General features: G+C 37.2%; 1 long non-coding RNA gene across 3 annotated transcripts in view; it reads right to left on the bottom strand.

Moving 5' to 3' along the window:
- LOC149142327 (uncharacterized) overlaps window positions 1–22483 on the bottom strand; it is a 38079-nt gene that overhangs the window by 8241 nt on the left and 7355 nt on the right. For all 3 annotated transcript variants that reach the window (XR_016264777.1, XR_016264778.1, XR_016264779.1), the window contains exon 3: window positions 875–937. This is a non-coding gene — a long non-coding RNA (uncharacterized LOC149142327). The remainder of the gene's footprint in view (window positions 1–874; window positions 938–22483) is intronic.

Raw genomic sequence — 22483 nt, 5'->3', positions numbered from 1 at the left:
ATTAGTTATTTGAAAAATAAACCTAGAACTGAGACTCAATTTGATCAAGGTACACCAATACTGCTGAAGATGAAGACTTGAAACAAAAACGAATAGTGTTAAACACATGTTCAAAATGTTAAATCCATGGAGATCACTTCACAGAAAAATACCATGTGAAAACATATGATTGGAAAAATTACCATGTACTACAAAACGTTAATGATGACTTGATTAAATGAAAACAAAATTACAGCCTCAACAAAAAAATACTCCCAAACATATAAAATAGACATGCCTTATTAAGTTAGCTGAGGATCAAGAGGAGTAAAGAGAATGGAAAAATCAAGTCAAAGACATAAAAGGTTAGGAGACAGAAGAGATAAAACTTAACATATCTGAGAGCCAAAGATGAGCCCATGCAAGAGAGAGGATCTGAAGAGTGAAAGAGTGATGAGAAGGTTAAAGTAAAGTAGATGAGGAGTTCAAGAGATAATATGAAGCAATCAATGAGAGGAATCCAAACAGAAAATGAGGGGCATAAAAGTAAAGTTGATGTAAGTGAGAACAATACTAATATTAATATGAGGGAAGAAGGGATGGCACTAATGACAATGCAAGAATAATGCCTCACGCGTCTACTCTCTAATGTCAAATCCATCTATTCTTGGTAATATCTATTGTAATTATTAATGCGGTCTTATGTGGGCTGATTAGGTTTTAGGCTTATTACATTAGTAATTTGCTTCTATATTTGTCCAAATGTTTTCCTCATGGGTGAATATTATTGTTTCTTTTCATCAACCAAGAACAAGTTCCAATGGTACCTTTTTTCTAGAAATTGTATCTCTACAGGTTACGTATCAATAATACTAAAAAGGAGGATTTAGAGTACCTTCATTATTATGCAGTCAGAAGCCCCCATCCACTCCTCCATGTTGGATATAGAGCCATTTACCTGCAAAAGGTAAACAACTTTGTCAAATGAAGCAATGTCATGAAGGTCCATGGGGTCTTAGATAGACAATTGGGTGCATTATTAAGGCACTCCTTGATGTTAAGTCGTTAGTTCAATTCCCCACCCTTTCTCTGGTAATGGAGTGCCCATTCAGCAATGCTTACCTGTTCTCTAGGAAGAGAAGGATTAATAGCAGGTCGAGCACACAACACCTCAAACAACACAACACCAAATGAATAAACATCTAAATTTTTATTGATCTGCTACCTACGATAATATTCTAGGTCCAAGCATCTAGAGATACCTTTGACCACATTGCTAACATGAGTATGGTCAAGAGTTGTGCCCATTTTTTATAATCCATAATTTGAAATTTTTGCAACTAAGTTTTCATCAATAAGTATATTTGTGGTCTTGATATCGTGATGTATGATGGTCTAAGAAACCCATGTGTGAAGATAATGAAGACCTCAAGAAACCCCAATACATATTTCTAATATTTACTTCCATGACAAAGAAGTCAAATTTTTGTTACCATACAAGTGTCCTCACAATGGTCCCTTGGCCATGTAATCATAAAATAAAATCATCTCACAATTTTATTCACAGTAACCAATAAGAGACACCAAATGGCGATGCCTGAGCTTAGAAAGTAGCTCTATTTTTTCTTGGAACTCGTGGATACTTTGTTCTGCTAGCGGGCTTCCTCTCTTAACTATAACCTTCACACCACCACTTTCAATCTCTCCTTCATAAGATTTACCAAAACCACCAACACTATCTGACTAATATGACTTTTTTCAATGGCTAACCTAAAAAATAGCTAGCCTTGCCACTAGAACTACTTTCTTTTGATGTAAGTGATTCATAAACCCACTTAGCCAAATGAAAACAAGATATGGGTAGGGGGCCTGCCGTCACTTTTGAGCACACAGAGGTGGAGTGAGCCCCTGGCCAACACCCATGTGGGTATGGCATGACCTCTGTTTAGAGCAAATAGAGTCAAGGACACAAGTTCCACTACAAAATAAATCAAGAACATGTAAACTGCAAAGTAGGAAAATGAATAAGCAGTGCAACCATCCAAATCCATAGTTCAAAACCTTACTTCCAACTGATAAGCATCAAGTTAACCCTTCCTCTTTACAATGGATTGCCCTCAAATTTTAAAGAGCTAAAACATTAACAAGTAAAGAACCCACAAAACTTTATTAGACAATTTGCTACTATTAATTACCATATGGTGGAAGTAATTCTTTTTTTAATTGAAAAGCACCTAGTACAAATTTGCAACATATTTTGTGCAGTGACTGATCTTATGAATATAAGTTCCCACTATTTCAGAATTACAGACCAAAATAAGCAAAGGATATATTAAAAAAAAAAGGTGTAACCATCAATCCTCATATTCATGCTCATTCTTAGGAAGGCTAGTAGTGTCATGGTCCTAAAGTACTCATCAGGCATGTAACTATTTGGATATGCAAAAGTACCTTCTAAAGCAACACCACCTTTATGAGAACATGTTTGGGAAACATTTTATTTTCTTTAAAATTCTTGAATGTCTTTCATGAGAAAAAGTTGTTGACCCTTCATTTCATTCATTATTTGCCCCAAGTCAATTTCCTGAACTTCTAAAGGAGAGAAAGATGCTACGGCTTCATCTTATTCAAGAACACCAATGTTCTCACAAAGATAACAAGATTGTGCAGTAAATTGATATTGTTTAGATCCTTGAACCTCCTCCTCAGAAAGAGGATTTTTCCCTCTAGTTCATGCATCATTTGTATTAACTCAAACTCATGCATCTCATTCTTGAGAAAGTGAAATTGAGTTGTTTTCTCCTCACATCAAAGCCCCCATGTGCTCTTCTTGGTTAGAAAGGGACGACAACTCACAAACCATTTTTAATGGGTCTTTATTCTAGTAATTTTGGAGTTACCATATGAGAATTCCTTGCCTTAATTCTACTATTTTTTCTCACCACAAGCAGTAGGAAATTGCATTCAACAAGACAAAGGTTTATTCCTTGGTGGAGTTGACAGACAATATTTAGTTGTGTTTCCCAAAATATATTAAGATTATACACATAACTGGAAATAAGAATGGCATGAGAATGCTCTCCTTTCCCTCAAGACTGTTCACTAAACATTTTTATCTTCCCAAGGAGAAAAATTCTCCCTGGAAACAATTCCAATTTAGATGTTTCCCATCTATCAATTTTCTCCAATTCTTTCTTAGGTGATTGTTAAGAAAACTCTGGCTTAAAAATTAAGATGATATCTCTAATAAAGAGGAAAATCCAATTCTGAAGATTTCACTTGGTTAACTGGTCTATTGTCTAGGAACCCAAATCTCATGATGGGCTTGGAGTCAAGGATTCTAGCAATGGGTGTTGAAATCCTATGAAGGCTAGTGTCAAGGAAGTATGAATGGTGGAAAAAGGTTTTGCAGTTGCACAAAAAATATTTCATATGGGAAAAAAAATTAGTCTCCATATAATATTCACCAAGTGAGATGATGGCCATCCATTTGGAGACTTATGAAATCTTCCATTCCAATAATAATGGATCAGTTTACCTAGATTTTAGGAAATGGTAAAAATATCAATATTTGGAAGAATAACATCATGGGTCACTAGTTGCTTGACTCTCGGGATCTCACTCATTTAAAGACATGATTGGACAGTAAGAAGAAAATTCTTTCTTTGAGATTTCTTCATGGGACAGAGCTTTAGGATTATTTATAGGATGGGACATTGGTTCTCCACCTTCACACTTGTTCCATTTGGTGGCTTCATTGGAACATAAGTCACATGGATGTGCCCTAAAGAACCTCGAGGAATCAAAATGTAGAGGGTGGGGTTTAATTGAGTATTCAATTAAGTAGAGGTATGCCCAACAAATTTCTCACTCTTCACTTCCCCATAAAGCCTCGATTTGGAGCAAAATATGGCATTCAAATGCCTTACAAAATTAGAGATTTGAATAGTGCACAATGACGTGTTACTTATCTACCCTTAAAATGACACCCTGCCAATTTTCAGAAACTCTTAAATGAATTCTTACTTTTCAAAATAAGCATATATTCTTCAAATTGTATGAGAAAGGAAAGAAACAACACAGTTTAAGAAAGTATGCATGAAGAAAGAGAGTATAAAGACACCTAAAGGTCACATGATAAATCCAAAGATGGTGTGTGAAGAAGCAACAAGATAATTTGATTTTACTTGCAATGTCAAAAGATATGGTTTCATGGTAAGTAGACAAATATGTTACATAAAAGTTACAAGACATCATATGAAGTCCAAGATTCTCTACATATTACTAAGACTCCTTTTTTTTTACAATTTTTCTCATAAAGTTGAGAATATCTGATAAAATAGTAACCCGGAGAAGGGATGGTTAGCTTTTAATATAATATGACAAATTCACTTCACTCACCATAGGAAGTGCAATAAAACAGGTCAGATTAATGGTTTGGATTGATATTGCACGTCTCCTCCATGCTTAAAGCACCCCATAAAATTAATATGTATTTTATATCAGATGTAGCTGCGTGTCCTATAAAAGTATGAAGACATTTTGAACCTCTCCACAGCTTCACAGTGGTATCATTTTAGCATGTAGCAACTTCTCCATAAGGTAACTTCAAGATTGCCTAAATGGGTGCTTGATGAGCTGACCAGGATTCAATAACCCATGAGGTAAGTTTGAGTTTAGAGCTTTGAATTTGAATTGCCTCACACCCAAGGCCAACTTATAGGGTAGATAAATTAGAGATTTGAAAGGTAGTGATAGGTAAAGTAGAGGAGATAAATTAGAGATTTGAAGAACTGTGAGGGCACAATGACGTGATTTGAATTGGCACTAAATATTCATATCATGCAAACTCGTTCTATTTAGATTCTAGAATACTTCCAAATGATACTTGAGATAAATTTATGCTCTACACAAACTCCATCAAAGTGAGTTTCCAGTTAAAAAATCTATCATGGCACAATGAACATCCCTGAGCCGCAGTTGAAAAATTCACCAATTGTGTCACATGAAGGGAGTGGAAATAAAATAAAATTCTATGGAACCAACAAGAAAAGAAATGTTTGACAATAACAGTCTTCCATCTTACCTCTCATTAGATTAGGTAAGTAATTGTGTTCTTCAGAACCTCCATGGGATGTCATAGAAAAACAAATTCCTTTCAATTTTTCTGAGATAAGAAGCCACCAAATAAAATGGATCCACTGGATAATGAAGAAACTAAATGACAACACTAATAGTGTACCAAATTATCAATAAGCAGCATAGTTTTTCCAGAATGGAAAATATTGTACCCTCTAACCAAATTGCCAACTTTATATCTGACCACCACAATAATCATTATCTCAGTATAAAAGTAGGGATGTATATCATTTACCATTCATATTTTGTACAACACCCATAGGAGGCATTTTAACAAATGTGATATATGGTACTTAATGGGATAAGACTTTAGATTTTGCATTAAATTTTCCAAACCAACCTTGCCAACAAAAAATAAAAGACATGCAAATAATGTTAAGGAAAATATTCTTTGAAAACCCTCAAATTCTACTTTTAAACATATAGAAGTAAACCAACTGGGCCTCCCTGGGACTTACAACAGAGACAATTCAATCTGAACTACATCCATTATGAATGGAAAAAAACGTTAAGGCCTTATTCAATCAGGAAAGTTTCTACGGTCTACCGCTACATGGTACATACAAACAATAATTAAATGTGAGACTTCGAAGTCAAATTAAGGGTCCCTCATGTATCTTTTATATTGTTCAAGTAGTTTAAACTCCAATATGCACAACTTTAATACCTAGAAGACATGACGATTCCCAATATCCCAACTCAGCTCATCATCTATTTCAAGTAGAATCTAGACATTGAATAAACAATAGGAGTGGAGAGCCACTAATAAAAAGAATAAAACAAGGCTACATTTCCTTCATTTTTTAACTCCTACAATCAATAACACTATCTTTTCATTCATATAATAATTATTGACTTATGCCACTAACATATGAAGGCACTGCATAACAATGGTTTTAAAAGGGAACTTCCTCAACCTTACATAAATGCTAGGTAACTCATGAATCCACTTAAAGGTTGTTCACAAATTTGATTCATTGGGTTAAGAAGGTTATCAAGTCAAATGCCCTTCATTTTACCTTGTTAATCCATCCCTCCTCAAATCTCACTCTACTAACAATGGCTATTAATCCACTCTTGTTCATGGCCTATCCACCCAAAATACAAGGTTGAATGCATATATACTCAAGCATAAGGTTGGGAAGTAAAAGTACCACTCTCACAATCTTGAATAAGCAAGATGGAAATGAATTCCATGTTGGCTAAAAAGTGGAGGGTTTGGAGATACCATTATCAAGGATGCAATAGCCAACTTTACTCAAGCTCAAAATATGGCTAATAATGCTTATTTCAAGGAAGAAGAAACATTAAGAAGTTAACACTTAGGACAATTGAGACGCTATTCTTGAAACCTATACTCCGTAACTTCAAGAAAAAGGGAAAAACCAATGAGATTTGAATTTGAGTGAGCCTTAATCCTCATTGTCGCAGAGACCAAAACTCTCACCTTTCAAGCCAACCACAATGCATTACCAATTCTAATCACTCCAAGTCCATGGTTGGATGTAAAATGGGATGGAAAAAGAATACTTGAATTTTTTAGTGAGTTTGATGGGTTAAGTATTACTCTGAGTCCCAAGAAACCCAATGGTCTAGATATGAAAAAGAAATGGACACTCCCTCTTGGTATATTATTTTCAAGCAACTGGGGAACACCAATGAATGAGGAAGGCCCTCAAGTCTTTGTCCTCATCCTTTCTCTCTAATACAACTATATGAAATAATTGTTAGCCTCATCAAGAGGCCTTGAAGCCTATCACTCAAATGTAAGGGCTCAGAGCTCAAGCTCACTGTTAGACTAGATTCTTAGGGATGATATATTTATCAATGAATATTACAAATCTTATTTTTTGTTGTTTTTTGAAGAATTAGATCACTTAGACTTATTTATAATTTGTTGAAAATTAATCTATGAAACTTGTTATTAAGACAAGATGAGACAACCTACCCCTATGCAAGCTGGAATGAGAACACACTCAACTGCTTCCCTGATCTATCCAGCATACATGGTACTTCTAGAACGCACCCAAGATGTCCCCAACATTTTAAATATGGCATTTCTGCAAAAAACACATCCCCTCGATGTGGGGACACATCCATGTGTATCACTAGATATGACACTACTTATCATTGACAATGTAACAATTGGTATCTGCCATCTTATGGACACTTTTAACTTAGTTTATTGTGTGTCAAATCCAAATATGAATATGCATCTAAATAATGTCAATATATCATTTCCCAATCTAGTTAACATCAGTGACATTAGTTATGTACTTGTTGTGGTCACCAACAACCCCCCTCTTTGTTTGGTATTAGCAATAACATCAAGCAAAGGGGGACCCTTAACAAAAAATCCCAAAATATTTTTATCAAAATTTTTGTATTTAACTCCCTAAAAGCTATATCGCATCGCAAAGAGAGAGTGAAGCGTTTTCCTATACGCATAGATAAGCTGCAAAGAAGCGATGCGAAATTCATCATATCGCATATTTTGAAAGCGCCCTTAAAAGAGAACCTAAGGAATCGCCGACGGCCGATATGCGACGTCGCACATCGCAACGTCGCATAAGCAGCGCACAGTGATCAAATGAAAAATGCGATCTTGCGATCTGTGATCTACGATCTTACAAACTGCGATCTTGCGATCTGCGATCTGCGATGGATGAGACTATCAATTGCTGCGATGGCACTTCTCGACATCGCAATCCTCGATGTTGTGATGCGAATCGCAGAAACTACTCATCGCAAAGTTTCCTCGGCATGATCTGTAAACCCAAAATTGAGCGCGCACCTTAAGGGAAATTAATGATCACACGCCTGAGTATCCAAGGATGATCGTGTTGCGTTTTTCAAAGAGTCAAGTCATTATGAGTGTCATGATTATGCATTCATTAGAACTTAAAGCTTTCATGTCAATCTTTTCGTCAATTCTCTTTTCCTTTGCGTAAACTGTAAGGCAGCAACTAATATAAATCTATATGCAGGAAACATCTAAGGAAAAGGGGAAAGCGCCAATACTTGAAGAACAGAGAAGAGATGCCTTCGCAAATGGATGCCGCATGCAGCAGGGCCGCGGATTCTAGAGTATCACTCAACAGACACTGATGAAAATAGACTATCCAAGACTCAGAGTCAAAGGCGAGCAAAAGCAGCATGTTTGCAAAAGATCCTGAAGCTCAGACTGGGTAAAGCAAAAAGAAAGACGCTAAAGAGGGAGGATGCTCCAGAAAAGCCTGGAACAAAGAACGGAAGCAATTTTCAATACGGAAGATTGTTCAGGCAATGAAATCCCTAACTCATTGAGTCATTCGCACGGCCGGAAACCGAAATAGCAACAGCACAATCAGTTTGAAAGAAATCTTGGTTATACTAAGTATACACACAGCAAATACACCCAGCCAGAGGAAGATTTTCAAAAATATCTTCTAGTTTGTCAGAAAGAGGTGTCAGCTTTTGTTATTTCTACTTTTATCGCTCGAACAAAAGGAAAATACAACCAACCGACTCTTTCCAGGCGAACCTTGCATTGCTTACAGCACTAAGGAGCAGATACAGAAACGGTTAGAAATTAGATTCAATTTTTAGAAATAAATTTGTTTTAGTAAAATGGTGGTCATTTGAATCCGTTTCCTAAATTTGTGTAATTAAGATTAGTTAGATAGTAGTATTTAACCCTTCTCATGGCATTTGGAGAAGGGTCTGGAAATTTGTCAAAAAACTTGTCCTCAGAACATGCACTTTTGCACCCTCGGAGGGGGTTTTTGATGAATGGATGGATCGAGATTTATTTATGTTTGCATTTTAATGTCTGCTACTGATGTTGCACTTCTGTACTCTTAGTAGATGTTAGAAGTAAGTAGAGATAAATCGTTATTGCTTGAAGTTTGTGAGTGAAATCAGTCATAAATGGTACTTTTATCTCTTGATTAATTTCTGCTCATATTCTTAGAGTGATATACAGCTGAGTTGTTTATATGTTAATGTATGAATGTGTGGGTTACCATTTGGCACTTTTGTACGGTGGAGTCATTTGTTTGTGCTTGACATATGAATAACTGATTATGTGATATGCTGTTCACAACTGTTTTGCCTAACTTCTTATGCAGAATGGTTTATCTTAATTGATTTATATTCTTATGATAGCTGAATGATCTTTATTACCATTTATTGTATGAAATCTTTTTAGATCGCATAATAGAAGAATTCTACCCCGGGTTAGTATAGATTAGATGTGTTGTTTTTGTTAGATTACAGTAGCATAGATTCAGTTTAGATTTTAGAATTAAATTAGCTTAAAATTACCTCTATATTAGCATCATCAAAATCTACACACACACACACACACATCCTTTAGATTGGGAAGTTGGTCCCATTATCCCCAGTCGGACTCGCTACACCAAACGGGCAAGGAGCCACCAACCAGGTTCCGGACCGGGTGGGTATCCCCCTTGTTGTTGACCCGATTTTAGGGCCCTCAACATATTTGGCGCTAGAAGGAGGGCACGAACTATGAATGGCAACTAAGTCAAAATCCAAATACCATTCTGAGAGTAAATCACCCTCATCAACTCCCCCGACTTCTCCAGTACGGTTAAACCCGGAGTTAGAAGTCACTCGAGTATCCACCGCTGCTACCTACCCTAATATATCAGACCAACTCATCATTGAACCCCCTGAAATTCAAACTTTGATTCGTAAACTCCAGGGATTCTCTATTTTTTCTCAGAGGTCTGATAAATCTTACAGCAGCGTGACTTCGCAGTACAATCCTGCTCATCCCCTGACCAGATTGAAGAGTGAAAATTTTGGTATTCAACCAAGTGAACTCCCTCTCCCTACTAGGAAAAGAGCAAGGAAAACACCACTAGAGTCTGACCGTGAGACTTTTTCATCTACTTCGTCCATTTCAACCCCCTCACCGCGAAGTCAACCACCCACATCCTCATCCCAAATCACTCATCCATCTTCCACAACCCTTCCTCTTCAATCATCAAAGATCATAATATCTTCATCTTCTCAGCACCAGGGATCATCCTCTGCACTTTCATTAACTAGCGGCTCAACGATGGCCCAGTCTCCATGGAACAATCCTGGGGCGGTTTTAATGCCTCCACCCCTGAGCCCAATACCAGCCCATCCTGAGAAATGGCTACCTAAATTCAATCTAGAAACAAGCATGCTAGCTGAAGAGCATATCAATAATTTCATGCTTTCTATTAATCTCAACGGACTTACCAACGAGGATGCTGTCGTCCGACTTTTTCCTTATACAATGCAAGGAACAACCGGGTCATGGTACTTTTCGTTACCTTCCGGGTCCATCACAAGTTAGGACATTTTTCAAAGTCAATTCCTCACCAAGTTTGGCGACGACAGATCAACAGCGACATTGATCAATGACCTATCTAATCTTAAAGCTGATGCTAGAGAACCCATTAAAGATTTTAATTTACGGTTCAATAAGATCCTCAACAAAATTCCCGATGCTTCTCAACCCAGCGAGGAAGTAAGATGTGAATGGTACATCACGGCCTTACCATCAAACTTGGCTATCTTCGTAGATAGGGCAAACAAGACGACCTTAGTTGAAAACTTGACAGAGGCGTTAGCAGTAGAGAAACGCGTAGTTGCCCTAGAAAAGAGATCTGCAATAGAAGAACGCAAATCTAAGAAAATCTCTTTCAAAGAAGACACCAAGAAGAAACAACCGAGAGATCCTTTCGATATGGAATGATTACAAAAAGTGTTAAAGGCCATGTCCAATGAGATGATTGACATAAGAAAACAAGTAGCAGAAACTTCTTCAAAAAATCCCTACAGATCTTTTAAAAGAAATCCTCCCATGGAGGTGAAACCACCCAATGCTGTCTCAAACGTTGAATCTGAAGAAGAAGAAGAAGAAGAAGAAGAGAATGCCACTGAAGGGCAAACCGATGATGAAGAAGTTGTGGAACTACAAGGAATGTGGGATTTCATCCTCCCACAAGAAGAAGATCAAGAAGCATTTCCGGTTAGCACACGAAGCAAAAATCAATTTGATCCTCCCCAAACTACCCCTAAACAGAAGGGCACAAGCCCTGCAACAAAAGATAAGGTCGCAACAAAGAAAACAACTGCTAGAGCAACCCAATTTAGCCCAGTCCAATCAGATCAAGCACCTCCATCAAGAACACTGATAGTGTCAGATGAAATGGAGTATAATATTATCGATGACATGAAAAAGACTAGGGCTAATATCACTCTTTACGAATTGAGCAAATTGAAACATCAACAGAAAATAATGATGAAAGAATTACATGCCGTGCCTACTACATCTTTACCCACAGCTGTAGCTTCCCACAACATGGGAAGACCTCCAACCAACATGATCAATAATATTGATCCAAATGACATTGCCTTGATTGGAGGAAGATCAAGATCCCATACTCCTCCTTTTCTTCTCACTTATGAAATTTTCAATAAAAACGTGCACAATTGCTTGGTTGATTCTGGTGCTTCAACGAATATTTTACCTAGATCAATATGTGCCAAATTGAATGTTCAGCCACAAAAATCCGCAGTGCGCATAGTTCAACTTGATCGATCTCAAGTCGAAGTGATTGGTGAACTTAACCAGGTGACCATAAGATTGTCGTCTAACCCGAAAGTATGCCAGGTTATCGACATTCTAGTAGTTGATATCCCTGAATTCTATGGTTTAATTCTTAGCAGGGATTGGTCCGAAAAACTCCACGGATATTTCTTAACCGAATGGTCGCACATGTGGTTACCCTACAATGGTAAACCGAATCCAATAAAGGTTGAACGAGAGTTGCACCAAAAGTACATAGTGACAGAATTGGAAGGAGAGAATGAAGCAATAGCATACAACAACAGTATCATAGGCAATTACTCGGTAGATTCTTTCCTCGGCAATTTCAATGCTCACACCTCACCTTACTTAGAAAATTCAGTTTTATCCCAAGTTGAAAATTTTTCCCAAACTGATGATTCAAAGTGTTTTAAATTTTTAGATAACCCTGTAAATACATCTTTGTTTTGGAAATTATATTTTGATGGCTCTAAATCTAACGAGGGAGCAGGAGCAGGATGCTTTCTGATTAGCCTAGACGGAAACAAGATCATGCTTACATGCAGACTTGAGTTCGATTGCACGAACAATACAGCGGAGTACGAAGCCTTGGTGCAAGGCCTATACAAAGCAATCGGGTTGAATGTTAGGTATCTTCAAGTCTTTGGAGATTCTGAAATTGTCGTCAAACAGGTACGTAACACCATACATTGCCTGTCAAGTCATTTAAAGCACTATCAATCTTTAGTACAAGATCTGACTTCACATTTCATAGCATTCAATATTTCGTCAATCCCAAGACTCCAAAATGCGAGCGCAGACCTGTTAGCTAACGTAGCCTCTAGACTTATTCCCTCTGAAGATTTTAGTCCAGATAGGTTCTCAATAGAATTAATCTTTAGACCATCCATCCCTGACAACATCACCAACTGGAGAGTATTCAACGACGATCCTGACATTGTAAATTTCCTCACTTCTGAAGGATCCTACTCAAATCAAATAATTGACGAAGACCATCATGATCACCAAATACAACAAAATAGCACTGTTAATGCTATACCTAAATCGGTGGTTAAGTTAGAAGATTTATATGATTTAAAAAGTCGGTTTAAAAGGTCTGCCAATTCTAAACTCTACAGTTCAACTCTGAATTATGAATTAGTGAACCTAGGAACCGATCAGAAGCCACAAAACGTTAATCTAGGCCACGGCCTAGCTCCTGAAGAAAAATCAGCATATATCCGTCTTCTGAGACAATACAAAAACGTTTTTGCATGGAATTACGATGAGCTGAAAACATACAACACTTCTATCATTCAACACACTATCCCTATGATTGACAATGAAAAACCTGTCCAGCAGAAGCTCAGAAAAATCCACCCCAACTTAGAAAATCAGATAAAGACTGAGCTAAATAAGTTGTTGAGAGCCAGAATAATCTTCCCCGTCAGACATTCCAAATGGGTATCCAATATGGTACCCGTTAGAAAGAAAACGGAGATATTAGAATCTGTATTGATTTCCGGAATCTCAACAAACCCTGTCAGAAAGACAATTTTCCCCTCCCACCTATGGAGCAAATACTACAGGCAGTAGCGGGCTCAATATTAATGTCTTTCCTGGATGGATTTTCAGGATACAATCAAGTGCTGGTACATCCCGATGATCAGTTGAAAACCACGTTCCGAATCAAATGGGGCACATACGCATATCGAAAGATGCCATTTGGTCTGATCAATGCCGACGCTACCTTTCAAAGAGCCATGGACATCGCGTTTAAAGGTTTAGTCAATAAATCGGTAGTGATTTACCTGGATGATATAACAGTGTACTCCAAGAAACGAAGCGACCATCTCAAAGACTTGAAACAAATCTTTCAAAGATGTTTAAGGTATGGGATTTCACTTAACCCAAAGAAATCTTTTTTCGCATTAAGTGAAGGGAAATTGCTAGGATTCATAGTGTCGAAATCTGGTATTCACATTGAACCTGACAGAATCAAAGAAATTTTCGAAATATCCATGCCCCATAACAAAAAGGTCATGCAATCTTTCCTTGGACAAATCAATTTTGTGACAAGGTTTGTCCCAGATTTTTCACGTATTATTTCTCCTTTACAAAATATGATAAAAAAGAATTCAAATTTTAAATGGGGTCAAGATGAGCATGAAGCATTCAACTTGATCAAACAAACTATCATTAACGCTCCATCTTTAGCTACCCAAATTTTTCAGAATCTTTTATCTTATACACTTTTGCCTCAGAGAAATCTTATGCCGCGATTTTAACTCAAGTAAATCAAGAAAAGACGGAAGCTCCAATCGCATTCTTTAGCTCGAACTTACAAGGTGCTGAGCTCAATTATTCAGACGTGGAGAAACAGGCATATGCTATTTTCAAAGCGATCAAATATTTCAGACCTTTCTTACTTAAAGCCCATACCAAAGTCGTAGTGCCGTTTCCAGCGGTAAGAAACCTTCTGGTACAGAAGGATGTGGGCGAAAAGAGAGCAAATTGGATTACCACTTTACAAGAATACGATCTTGAGATCAAGCCAGCAAACATCGTAAGAGGTCAAGGCTTCTGCAAGATGTTAGCTGGAGCATCGCAAATGCCTGAGAACTCATCTGAAGAGGTACATACATATGAGGTAAGCCTAAACGACGCAGAATCATTATATCTGGACACCATTTATTATCTTAAGAACGGGTATGCTCCATCACACCTGGATCACACCAAGAAAAGAGCTCTGAGATTGAAAGCTAAACAATACCAGCTCATAAATGATGTTCTGTTTAAAAGGAATTACGATTCTGTACTTCTTAGGTGTCTTGAGAAAACTGAAGCCGAAAAGGTTTTGCAGGAACTCCACGATGGACCAGCAGGTGGACACTATGCTGCAGAAGCTACTGCGCATAATATCTTACGTGCAAGATATTATTGGCCCATGTTGTTCAAAGACTCATACAATTACGTAAGGAAATTCCAAATCTGCCAGACGGCTGCAGGGAAACAAAAGAAATCGTCCATGCCACTACAGCCGGTTATCATCGAGCAACCATTCAGCCAATGGGGCTTGGACATAATAGGTGAGATCGTTCCTCACTCTTCTAAGCAGCATAGGTATATCCTCACGGCAACAGATTATTTTACTAAATGGGTAGAAGCAGTTCCTCTCAAGACAGTTAATTCTGAAAATATTATTGAATTCATAGATCAATTTATCATCACTAGGTTTGGATTGCCAACGGCCTTAATGTTTGATAATGCATCATACTTTTCTGGAAATACAATGACTGAGTTTGCACTTAAAAGAGGGTTCAAACTGAAATATTCTGCCAATTACTATCCGCAAGGTAATGGGTTGGCTGAATCAACAAACAAAAACCTAATCAGGATTATTAAAAGAACAGTTGACCAAAACCAAAAGAATTGGCACAAAGCGCTGGTAAATGCTTTATGGGTGGATAGAATTATGAAGAAAGCTTCAATCGGCACTTCTCCCTTTAATTTAGTTTATGGGAAAGAAGTGGTTCTTCCAACTCACTTAGTCATTCCCTCTTTGTCTTTAGTACAACACATCGATGAAGTATCTATGTCCTCCTTACAATTGAGACAAATGGAGATAATCAAACTAGAAGAACGACGAGAACAAGCTAAGAAAACCCATGCTCACCACCACTAATAAAATCCTCTTTTGACTCAAGCATCATAACCAGAAAGAACTTTCAGATGGGAGATTTAGTTTTGAAATGGGATAAGGCTCATGAAGAAAAGGGTAAACATACGAAATTTCAGAAGCTGTGGCTTGGTCCTTTTCAGATTGTAGAAGTCATAGGCCCATCGACGTTTGTGTTGCAGGATTTGGCAGGTAGAAGATATTCTTTGCCTGTGAATGGACAGATTCTTAAAATGTATTTTCCATAGAAGATCATTCTTCTATTTTTGTAGGATAGTTTTAGTTTTTTTTATTATTTTGTTTTTCTCTTTCTTATAAATAAAACCGGTTGTAAATGATCATCAAAAAGGATTCATGAAAGAGCACACCAACTCTCTATCAGATTTTGATTTCACTTGTACAAATAGCAAAACTTTTTGAAAAAATTGATTTTTATTATTGACAAATAGAGTTAACTTTAACCTGAATACGATATTAGTTTCAACCTCTCAAAAAACTTCGATGAAAACAACCTTTGGTAAAAAATTGTTTTATGTCAGCACAATGAAAGGTATCATCAATAATAAAATAAATATTCTCTGTAAAGCTGTTGTTTTCAAACTCTATTATTGTCGTCCAGAGCTTTCTTAAGGAAAAACAATGACTTCCTCCCTGCTAAAGGAAACTGCAGCATTCAGAGAAACAATCCGAGAAAACAATATATCTCAAAGAATAAGAGGTCTCATCACGAGCCGGCTTATCATGATCACAAATATTATAACTTGCTGACTTTGCCAATACTGTCTATCAAAACAGGGCAACGACTCAAGATTGTTGCAATCAAAAGACAAGGGGTCTCATCACGAGCCAGCTTGTTCAGCAAAAGTGTAAATCAAGTGAATGACTGTGTCATAATTTGGCCACCAAACCAAGACATTGTTCTTTAGAGAATAAAAAAAAGAAAAAGTGTCGAAAAGGATTTTTCTCTGAAATGTTGTAAATAACCTCAAGCAGGAAAAAGGATCATTGCTGGATAACATGGTAACCCTGTCGAGGCTATGGACACTTGCGGGCAGCAGAGGCTCTACCTACGACAAATGAGCATATTTTAAAGCCAGTACGCAGAGAAGACCTTATTTTATCTTTAAAAAGGGACCGAGTAATGTCTGGTGTGAATACAAGAATTAAGCCTAAGGAAGCAGACAATTGGAATAAAAGAAAGGTTGAGACAAAGTATCATTAACAGGATAAGGGGTAATCTACTCTATTTGTCCATAACAAAATTTAGACATATGAAAATTTTTCTGTTTCGGAAGTGGAAATGTCAATAGAAAAGCAGAGATAACTGGTCCTTCACAGTGAATCGCCATTGTTGTGGTCACCAACAACCCCCCTCTTTGTTTGGTATTAGCAATAAAATCAAGCAAAGGGGGACCCTTAACAAAAAATCCCAAAAATATTTTTATCAAAATTTTTGTATTTAACTCCCTAAAAGCTATATCGCATCGCAAAGAGAGAGTGAAGCGTTTTCCTATACGCATAAATAAGCTGCAAAGAAGCGATGCAAAATTCATCGTATCGCATATTTTGAAAGCGCCCTTAAAAGAAAACCTAAGGAATTGCCGACGGCCGATATGCGACGTCGCACATCGCAACGTCGCATAAGCAGCGCACAATGATCAAATGAAAAATGCGATCTTGCGATCTGCGATCTTACAAACTGCGATCTGCGATCTGCGATGGATGAGACTATCAATTGCTGCGATGACACTTCTCGACATCGCAATCCTCGATGCTGCGATGCGAATCGCAGAAACTACTCATCGCAAAGTTTCCTCGGCATGATCTGTAAACCCAAAATTGAGCGCGCACCTTAAGGGAAATTAATGATCGAACGCCTGAGTATCCAAGGATGATCGTGTTGCGTTTTTCAAAGAGTCAAGTCATTATGAGTGTCATGATTATGCATTCATTAGAACTTAAAGCTTTCATGTCAATCTTTTCGTCAATTCTCTTTTCCTTTGCGTAAACTATAAGGCAGCAACTAATATAAATCTATATGTAAGAAACATCTAAGGAAAAGGGGAAAGCGCCAATACTAGAAGAACAGAGAAGAGATGCCTTCGCAAATGGATGCCGCATGCAGCAGGGCCACAGATTCCAGAGTATCACTCAACAGACACTGATGAAAATAGACTATCCAAGACTCAGAGTCAAAGGCGCGCAAAAGCAGCATGTTTGAAAAAGATCCTGAAGCTCAGACTGGGTAAAGCAAAAAGAAAGAAACTAAAGAGGGAGGATGCTCCAGAAAAGCCTGGAACAAAGAACGGAAGCAATTTTCAATACGGAAGATTGTTCAGGCAACGAAATCCCTAACTCATTGAGTCATTCGCACGGCCAGAAACCGAAATAGCAACAACACAATCAGTTTGAAAGAAATCTTGGTTATACTAAGTATACACACAGCAAATACACCCAGCCAGAGGAAGATTTTCAAAAATATCTTCTAGTTTGTCAGAAAGAGGTGCCAGCTTTTGTTATTTCTACTTTTATCGCTCGAACAAAAGGAAAATACAACCAGCCGACTCTTTCCAAGCGAACCTTGCATTGCTTACAGCACTAAGGAGCAGATATAGAAACGGTTAGAAATTAGATTCAATTTTTAGAAATAAATTTGTTTTAGTAAAAGGGCGGTCATTTGAAGCCGTTTCCTAAATTTGTGTAATTAAGATTAGTTAGATAATAGTATTTAACCCTTCTCATGGCATTTGGAGAAGGGTCCGGAAATTTGTCAAAAAACTTGTCCTCGGAACATGCACTTTTGCACCCTCGGAGGGGGTTTTTGATGAATGGATGGATCGAGATTTATTTATGTTTTCATTTTAATGTCTGCTACTGATGTTGCACTTCTGTACTCTTAGTAGATGTTAGAAGTAAGTAGAGATAAACCGTTATTGCTTGAAGTTTGTGAGTGAAATCAGTCATAAATGGTACTTTTATCTCTTGATTAATTTCTGCTCATATTCTTAGAGTGATATACAGCTGAGTTGTTTATATGTTAATGTATGAATGTGTGGGTTACCATTTGGCACTTTTGTACGGTGGAGTCATTTGTTTGTGCTTGACATATGAATAATTGATTATGTGATATGCTGTTCACAACTGTTTTTCCTAACTTCTTATGCAGAATGGTTTATCTTAATTGATTTATATTCTTATGATAGCTGAATGATCTTTATTACCAGTTATTGTATGAAATCTTTTTAGATCACATAATAGAAGAATTCTACCCCGGGTTAGTATAGATTAGATGTGTTGTTTTTGTTAGATTACAGTAGCATAGAGTCAGTTTAGAGTTTAGAATTAAATTAGCTTAAAATTACCTCTATATTAGCATCATCAAAATCTACACACACACACACACATCCTTTAGATTGGGAAGCTGGTCCCATTATCCCCAGTCGGACCCGCTACACCAAACGGGCAAGGAGCCGCCAACCAAGTTCCAGACCGGGTGGGTATCCCCCTTGTTGTTGACCCGATTTTAGGGCCCTCAACAGTACTGCATGCTCATTCCTGTAATACCAATTCCTAGTATCCTGACAAAGCCTATATGTAACCAATCTCCATAAGACTTGCTTCATCCTTCACTATCTAGAAAGCTATAATAACCAACTTTTTCAAATAAATGAAGGTAAATTGAAAATAAATTTACCTCCCCTCTAATTCAAAACAAAGGTGAAATGCACTAATGGGCACTGTAAGACCATGGTGATAAATATAGTTCAATAGGCATGCAAATGTGCACTGTTGTTTATTGTTTCTCAGTGGGAGGTATAAGTGGTATGGCACCCTTTGAAGCAGGATTTGAACCTGTGGCTGGAGGAAACTTTAGAACTATGGTCACTACACAAACCCATGGAATTGGAAGTCATGGAAGGGGCATCACACCCATGGTTCCTGGTGGACATGGAGGAAAAGTGGGATGCACCATAGGAGGGTAGGGAACCAAATATCGAGGCATACCTGCAGGTGAAACACCAATAACTAGAAATTTTCTATGTCATGGCATAACACATTTCCAATAATCAAACAAACAAATGATACTAAACAAGACTTGTCCAGAAATAGATATTATAGGCAGGAGGGAAGGAACCTCCATGATCACTGCAGACTTCATTGCTACAAAGAAAACAAAGGAATGAGAATGTTTGCTAAAATAATCCATTGTCCATAATTCAAAGGAAAAAATTACTCAATTCCCAAGAAAATCATTTCACTTACCTTCTTTATTTCACTTGAGTTAAAACGATATGAACACCAATTTCTAAACTATATATTTAAAACTCCAGAGACAGGCAGGATCCGACAGAACAAAAATGAATAGCAGGCCTTACTTAGTTATTAGCTTACCTAAAAGTTCAGAAAATCATTTCCCAAATATAACAATGAAACAAATTAAATACTAACAACACCAATACCTTGGTACTTTCTTGTCAAAGGTGATCCATTATTGTTGAAATGAAGGAACCCCTTGCGTGTCATAGTGTTGTTAATATCTAGAAGAAAGGAACCTACATGTGGGCTTGCTTTCAGATACTGCAGACAAGAGGATACTGCTAGTGACACTAGCACAACCTTTCATTCCTCCTTTGAAATTTGAAAAGTCTTGAACCAAGGGGAAATTCAAGTGCCTAAAGAGTTTGAATATCTGTGTATCCACTCTAAAGAAGATTGTTGTAGAATGTATTGCAGGAAAAGTACTAAAACAACAGACAAAGTGTTGTTTTATGACTACAACAAATATATGTGGGGAATTTATGCATACTACAATACATGATGCAAAGGGCTCCTTAGCCAACTGCAATGGTGCTCTTTCCAAGCTCTCACCACAAAATTTGGATAATGTAGGAGAAAACATCTGGTCATCAGTTTGCATTGTACTCATGCATCAATCCCATGCTAACCTATAGGATTGTTGTTATTTCTACCATTCAAGGCATATCATGCCCTTCATCTATATATTAACTCACCCTATTTCCACTCTTTCCTTTAAAGATGTTTCTTCAATAAAATAAATTAATTTTCAATTATTTTGCACAACTTATACTTTTTACATTATGTACATCCACAAAATCCTAACAATTAACATAACTTATACTTTGGAAAGTTTAGAGGTTTCATTGTTGTTTGCAGTTTGGATATTCTTAACTTGTCTAACAAATAATATGGGGACAATATAATGGTAAAATAACAATCCTTTGTTGGCCTTCTTTCAAAGCATATAAGACAGAGTTTGGCATGATTTTATTAGGATACTACCAAGGAATAAGTCAAAGAATTCGAATTATGAATATTTATGGGCCTTACATTAACAAAAAAGCGTTCTAGGACAGACTTGATGGGAATGGTATCTTAGACCTGTGACATCTTGTAGTAGCTGGGGATTTGAACCTTACTCTGAGGACCATGAATGTTGGGGAAAGAAAGCTAGGGTGGAACCCTTGGATTGATACTTTAAGAACCTCTTTTATCATAAAATTCTCTTGGACCTTGTTCCACAACCCTTGTGCCCGTCCTGGAGTAACAGGCGGTATGGAGATGATGGTATAGCCAAAAGGCTTGATTGGTTCCTAGTGCATTCTTCCTTGACAATGAAACTAGTCAATCTAGAGGCCTTATATTTTTATTTTATTTTTCTGAAACCTCTGATCACCATTCAATTATGATCTAATGGAAGGGTGTTGAGAAGCAGGGAGAACTTCCTTTTAAATTTAACCACCATTGGATCGATGAGCCAAATTTCAAGGAATTGGTTGTTCATTCATGGTCTCAACCTCTTTGTCATGCCTTCTATTCAAAAATGGATACCTTTATCTACAAACTGAAGAGACCTAAAGGAATTATCAAGGCCTAGATCCAAAAGCGCAAGGAGGAGAAAACGCTGGAACTTAGGAAGATTGAGGTTGATATCACTGCTTATATGGACCCATCACCCATTGGTTATTTTCTTAGAATCCCATTTAAATCTAGTTAATGATCTAGTTCAAAGGAATAATAAAATTCTTTTGGCCCAAGAGGAGGAGTGGCATCTTAAGAGCAGGGCCGCTTGGATCAAAGGAGGGGATAAAAATTCTAAATTCTTCCACAGGGTTGCTTCTAAATGAAGGGTTGCTAATAATATTTGGAATATTAGGAACTCTGAGGGTATATTGATACATTCTCTCAAGGATATTATGGAATAAGCACATAGGTTTTTCAGCAGACAATTCACCGAATAGGAGGAGGATAACTTTATGGATAAGTAGATTTGGCAAACCTCTTTCCCATTTTGTTAATGAGGATAAAATCAAGTGCATGGATTGTTCAGATTTTGAAAAGAAGCTTATCCATACACTCAAAGAGATAGCCAAAGGAAAAATTATGGGCCTTGATGGTTGTCCAGTTGAGCTCTACTTATCCTATTTTGACCTTGTGGGAGTAGAACTATTGCAGGTGGTTGAAGAATCTCGGGTATTTGGTCGCATTGCAGGAGCCATCAACAAAAATTTCCTTACATTGACTCCTAATAAATCAAAATCTACTTGTTTCTCTAACTTTAAACTTATTTCCTTTGTAACTCTGTTTATAAATTGGTTTATGAAATTGTAGCTAACAATGTTAAAAATATTCTTTCTCTTCATATATGCCCAGAGAAATTTGGCTTTCTTCCTGATAGGAGAATACAAGATGCATTTGAAATTGCATTAGAAAGCATACATTTGATTAAATCAAACAAATAAAAAACTTGCCTCATGAAAATAGATCTACTGAGGGCATATGATCAGGTAGACTGGGATTTTCTTCGTCTGATCCTTCACAAGATTGGCTTTCCACATCGTCAGGTTAGATGGATAATGGCATGTGTGACTTTGGCATCTATGGCGGTCCTAGTTAATGGTTACCCCTCTGATTTCTTCAAAATTTCTAGGGGCCTGAGGCAAGGATGTGCTCTCTCCCAGCTCCTTTTTTATTTTAGTCATGGATTCGCTCATTCGAAGCTTGAGGATAGAAAAATCAACTAGGGACATTACTGGTTGTAGAGTCTATTCCACAACCACCTCAACTCATCTTTTATTCGTAGATGATCTCCT

This window comes from Pinus tabuliformis, chromosome X (assembly GCF_031772625.1).
Source record: "Pinus tabuliformis cultivar Carrire ecotype Pingquan chromosome X, CPIR1, whole genome shotgun sequence".
NCBI classification, from domain to species: Eukaryota; Viridiplantae; Streptophyta; class Pinopsida; order Pinales; family Pinaceae; genus Pinus; species Pinus tabuliformis.
The sequence above is the reverse complement of the archived record's forward strand: the minus strand, read 5'-3'. Positions and strand labels throughout refer to the sequence as shown.